This window comes from Arachis duranensis, chromosome 6 (genome assembly GCF_000817695.3).
Source record: "Arachis duranensis cultivar V14167 chromosome 6, aradu.V14167.gnm2.J7QH, whole genome shotgun sequence".
In the NCBI taxonomy this organism is placed as follows: Eukaryota; Viridiplantae; Streptophyta; class Magnoliopsida; order Fabales; family Fabaceae; genus Arachis; species Arachis duranensis.
The window spans coordinates 71,733,840-71,739,979 of record NC_029777.3 but is presented as its reverse complement, the minus strand read 5'-3'; the positions used below and the strand labels follow the sequence as shown (position 1 = coordinate 71,739,979).

At 30.7% G+C, this 6,140-nt stretch overlaps 1 long non-coding RNA gene across 3 annotated transcripts in view; it reads left to right on the top strand.

Annotated features, from left to right (window-relative positions):
• Positions 1 to 4,832, top strand: part of LOC110273201 (uncharacterized) — a 13,023-nt gene extending 8,191 nt beyond the window's left edge. For 2 of the 3 annotated variants that reach the window (XR_002364640.2, XR_008010716.1), the window contains 2 exons: positions 2,859 to 3,450; positions 4,644 to 4,832. This is a non-coding gene — a long non-coding RNA (uncharacterized LOC110273201). The remainder of the gene's footprint in view (positions 1 to 2,858; positions 3,451 to 4,643) is intronic. The other variant, XR_008010717.1, reaches the window with a different exon arrangement.
• The last annotated feature ends 1,308 nt before the right edge of the window (positions 4,833 to 6,140 follow it).

Here is a 6,140-nt window from a genome sequence, read left to right as displayed (position 1 = left end):
TAGGAAGGTGGTTCTTCTTGGTAGAGTTATGGTAGTTCAATGTTTTCCATTCTTTCCACTTGTTGCACAACACACTTCATGGTTGCTTGAAATTGATCCAATGCTTCCTTGAGACGATCCCTTGACTCTTGTTCCTCTTGGATGTCATGAGTAGGATCATAGGGCTCTTGGATTGAAGGACATAAGTATTCTTCCATGGGAGGTTGTGATGGAATGTAGTATTCATCTTGTGGTTGGAAATTTTCATATATTGGAGGTGGTTCATCTTGGTAATAATGTGGAGGGGGTGGCTCTTGAAAATGTTGATGTTGGAATTGTGGTGGCTCTATATGTGGTTCATATGGCTCATATGGTTGTTGGTAGGATAGATATGGATTAGGGTCATATGAAGGTGGTTGATAAGAAGGGGCTTGTGAGTATGGTTGAGAGTTATGTTGAGGATATGGTTCATAGGCATATGGTGGTGGTTCTTGAAAGTCACAAGGTGATTCACCATAGCCATTGGATTAATATGCATCATATAATGGCTCTTCTTCATAGTGCATTGGTGGGGGTTGTTGCCATGAGGATTGATCATATGCATATGGCTCCTCCCACCTTTGGTTATCCCATCCTTGATACACATTCTCATTGTAGTTCTCATCACCTACAACATAATTGTAACTACACTCATAGCCAAAGTGAGAATTCATGATGGCAAGAGAGGGCAAAAACAAAAATAGGAACAAATAAAGAGAACAAACTAAAAACTAACAAAGAAGCAAAAAGCAAACATATTCACAATATGCACATATATACAATAACCAATAACACAACACCATTGCAATTCCCCGGCAACGGCGCCATTTTGATGATTAGGATTTTTGATGGTTTAGAATTTCACAAATAAATTCTCGTTGCAAGTATAGTTCCTAAACCAAACAATAATCTTCTCATACAAAAAGTTGTTTGTCACTAAAACAAACCCCTAAATTTATAAACCGAAGTATTGGAACCTTGGGTCGTTCTCCCTAGGAATTACAATAAAGTATCTTGTTATTGGTTGTGAGTTATTTTAGGGTTTTGATAAGAGGCATAAAAGATAAATGGCAAGAAAGTAAACTAACAACTATAAAAGGCTCTTGGTAAGGTATGAAAATTAGAAGTCCTATCCTAGTTATCCTTCTCAATTGTGATGAGAATTGTTTATTGCTACCACTTAGTTAACCCTTACTAAATAAAGGAAAGTCAAGTGGATGAATTGACTTGAGCCACAAGTCCTAGCCAACTCCCAAGGAAAGACTAGCTTTAGTGCACTCCAAACCAATTAGCAATCTCTCCAATTACCAATCAACAAAGGAATTAGATAACTCAAGTGTCACTAATTACTCTACCTAGGCCAAGAGGAACAAAATCTATACTATATCTAGAAGAGGCATTTCAACAAACACATAAAAGGCAATAAAAGTAAACAACATAAATTGCAAGAATTAAAGAGAGATCTAACTACAAAGGCAAGAGATCAACAATAGAAAAGCAAAGAAGAACAATTATTATGAATTACCTCTTATTTAATTGAAAGAAAATGGAAGGAACAATTACAACAAAGCATAAGAACAACATAAAGGAAATTGGAACAAAAGAATGGAAGAATGGTGAATGTAACAACAAAGAATTGAGAGGTAGAAGTAGAAGAAAGCAAAGATTAAAACCTAGATCTAAGAACTAATCCTAATCCTAATCCTAAAGAGAAGTGAGAGCTTCTCTCTCTAGAAACTAACTCTAACTACTAAACTAAACTAATGGTTAGAAGTTCAGTTGATTCTTCTTATGTGAATGAACTCATCTCCCCTTGCTTTTCAATCCTTGGCTTTAAATAGCAGTTTAGGCACCAAAGTTGGTTGGAATTGGGTCCCACAACCCTTGAAAATTCGCTGGTCATGTTTTCATTAAAAAACTATAAACCAGCACCGACGCGTACGCGCACAGCACGCGTACGCATCCATGGGGTAATTTGCAAGGTGCGCGCAAGCGCCAGGTGCGCGCGCGCGTCCATGGGCGAGTTCAACTTCTTTGACTTTTCATGATTTCTCCACTTTGCATGCTTTCCCTCTTCACTCCTTTGATCCATTCCTAGCCTTTTCAATCTGAAATCACTAACAAACATATCAAGGCATCTAATGAAGTCAAGGAGAATCAGATTTAGCTATTTTAAGTCCTAAAAAGCATGTTTTCACATCTAAGCACAAATAAGGAGACAATCACAAAACTATGCTAATTCAATGGATAAATGAGGGTGAAAGGTATTAAAATCTCTTAAAATCAATGCAAGATAAATCGTCAAAACGGGGTTTATCAAGATCAGAATTTTTCTTATTTGCCTCAGAATTCTTTTTATCGTCTCTAATTTGGTTCAATAGTTAGTCTTATGCAATGTGGTCTTTGTTTCTTTTTTCTTGAATGAAAATGGAAAATTGGTTGGTGATTGAATATTATGGAACTTCCATTTGTATTGGTGCAAAAATGTTCATGATTTGTTTAATTAAATTTGACAATCAGTTACTATCTGATTGGAATTTGGCTAAATATTTGTGCAAGTGATATATATTAGATATACACATGAAAAAAAAGAACAAAAAGCAAAATTGATACTGATATTATTCGGTATCTGCGATGGGTCTTTTGTATTGGAATAATTTAGAAATGACATTATTTCCTCTCGAAAACATGGAATATTACTGAAGAAATTATTTATTTTGTATTTTTAATGCATATTTTCTTTACAAATAGATGTCTTATCTATTTTTATTGAAACAATTATGCATAAGTTGGAAAGAAAATTTGTTTTTTATGTCTCTGTTATCCAAATGCTTTTGCAGAATCTAATGAAAAAGAAATGCTTGACAGAGGACAAACATGGTTCCTGAGATTGCATAAGGATATTCCTTGCTTGCACCTTATAATTAACAAAAAAGGTATCTCGCATAATTTATGATTTGAAATCATGTACTCATTTTATTACATGTTACTTTTGTAAATTAAATTACTACTAAAACTTGAAATGTAGATGCAATGATGAAAGTTATCCTTTTATGTCATTTCAAGAAATGATCTAAACATATGGTGCTAACCTTTCCTTTTTTATATTTTTTTTTGCAATGATGAAACAGTTGTTTTCAGTAGCTGAAGAATTTGGTTAATCTAAATGGATTCAATTTGATACTCCAGTTGTTCAAATAAAAGTAACAAAGAACATCATGTGTTTTGGCTTTCTTTTGATTTTAATGCATTCTCTTTTATTAAAATGCCTTTTGCTACTCAAGAAAATGAGAATTTATGTTGAAAAATTTTTCAATCACCGGACAAATATACATATTTTAAAATTATGAAGTGTAGAGTATAGAGGAGGACAGCAACTTGAGGGTCATTTGTTTTATGGCGAAGGATTTTAGTGTGGATTACTTTCTGTAGGTAAGTTTAAGTTTCGTCTGTTCTGTTTATTTTTTAAAGGTTAGCTTTTAGGATTTGCTTTCTGCCTTCGCTCATTTTGGTTTTTTCTGGCTTTATTTTGTTCCAATATTAAAGGGTTAGTTTGTGTGTATTGAATGTTCACTGTTTTTTATTCTTATTTCCTAAAAGAATTTAGTATGTTATTTTTCACAATTTAGGAATTAGGTCGAATAAGTTCTGTAGGTCTGGGATTCAGAGTTATGCATGTGTCGGATGTAGATTAGATGAAATGTTGTTGTGTTTCTTTTTTATTGCACTTTTTATTTATGTATTTTTGCCATCTGAAATATGTATTGTGGAAGCATTTTTATGAGGTGACACTTTGCATGATATCGATTTTTATTGGTTTAAAGTTGATTGAGTTAAGTTATTGTGGCGTATTAAGCATTGATCTATAAATTTATTAATATTCGATGTCTATGACCAATTTGAGTTTAAGAAAATAATCTCACTTTATATTATAAGCATTAGAACTAATAAAAATAAGATAGATAATTGGGTATTAGGTAAGAGAGATGTTATATTTTTGCTCCATTTACGTTTAATTTTGAGATTGGTTACTATCTTTCATTGGTTGATTCTGAATTTTTTCACTTTTATCTGACCCATTGTATTTTCTAATAGAGTTTGTTTTATTAATTGTAGTATGGTTTTCCTTCATCTTTTTTATCCCATTTTAAAATGAGAACTCTCATGGATATGATAAATAAGATTAATCTGGAGAAGGAAACATTGAGTCTTAAGGTTAGGGTGATTATGCTTTGGACTATTTTCAATTTCAGTGGTCAGCTCTTCCCAAATTCTACGATGTTGATTTTAATTGATGAATCTGTGAGTTCTTGTGTTCCAAGCATGCCTCAATTAATATATATGGTCTAATCTTTTGTTTTAAATGCATTGTTCTTGGGTTGATTCGGGGTGTTTTCTTTGTTGTGTTTGTAACTCTTAAACATGTGAAATTTAGCATGTTGTGTCCTTATCTCATTCTCACTTTAATCTACTCTTGGATTTTTTGTATTTAATGTTCTCTTTGTAGTTTGTCTTATATTTTGTCCTTTTTATTTTTCGAACTGTTATTTCATTTAATATTTATACATTTTCTTTTCTTGGTCAGTGATGCCAGATTTGATACAAATTATCTTGTGTATTGACAGAGGTGCAAAATACAAGTTACTGTTCGGAGGCCTATAATTTTGTTGGAGGGTCAAGTATATGTGATGAAGCACTTTTCTTATATTTTGATTTTGTGATTCTGAATAATTATTTGTACAGTTGTTAAGTTACCTACATAATTATATTACTGATATCACCTTTTTTTAAACCATTAAAGTTATTACTTTACCTGTGTCATTTTTGAAAATGTTTCATTATGCCATAAGCTTATCCACTGGGTTTCATGATTTAATTATGGTTGAAAATTAAGAGAAAAAAAAAGAGGAAGAGAATATCTGTCGACTGTAAACATCCTTTGAGAATTCATGTTTTTTAAAATTTTAATATAGAGCTAGACTAGAGTGGTATGAGGCTATTAGAAATTTGCATTTCTTACACACAAATGCATTTTTGATTTTTTGCAATTGTTGTTTGAGTTGACTTTTTTTATTGTTATTTTACAACTCTATACTTCTTCAATTATACTTCTTCAATTTTATGTCTTTGTTGGGTGGATAGATATTTTTAGTAGTAGTACAAGTTACATGATTTGTTGAATTTGATAGGTTGAAAAAAATTTAGAGGCACATTAGGAAGTATTTTTGGAATACTACTTTTTATTTTTCAAATAATATATTAAAAGTAGATTATATTTTGGCTTTACTTTAAGTAAAGCAAAAAGCAACGTCCGAAAGCAAAAGTAACATCCTCTACAGGGTTTTCTTTAAACCAAGTTAGGATTCAAATTAAAAGATAGTGGTTAAGAGATTTGAAGGATAGTTCAAGTTGAAAAAAAGCTTTTTTTTTCTGTATTTCTTTTTTCATCTTGAAAAATAAGTTTGATGAGAGATTTCACATTTATTCTTTCTCTTTTTTTTTTCAATCAACAAATAAATAAAATCAAAGATCAAAGTAGTAATTTTTTTAAATCTTTAAGTTCCTCATCTTTTTATGCACCCCTCTTTTAAATTTTATAGACTTTCATTAGTATTGAAAAATGATAACTTATATTTTTGTAAAATAATTTTTTTTATCTAAAAAATAAATTATTTTAACACAATAAATCAAAGAATTTTTACATAAATGATATTGGTTATGGTTCTTATTTATGTTTTATCTTTTAATATGTGTTGTTTATATGTTTAGATTGTATCTGTTCTCGCATAATTTATGAAGTTGAATATGATACAATATACTGTGAGTATACTGCGAGGCAGGATTTTTTTTGCCCATTCTAAGTGCTTATCAAATAGTATGTTGATATTCAAATGAATGTTTTGAAAAATAAGAATAGAAAGAATGAGTATAAATTTGGTTTTAATTAAAAATAAATTTACAAATTATGATGGATTAAGAAATAATATTTATGTATTTTGAGTAGTGATAAAATAAATAAATTTTTTATTTTTAAATAAAAAATTGAGCAACAAAAATACTTTTATTAATACAAAAAGTGACAATCTAAAAAGACTGAAAAAAACTAGAAATCTTCAATTCGT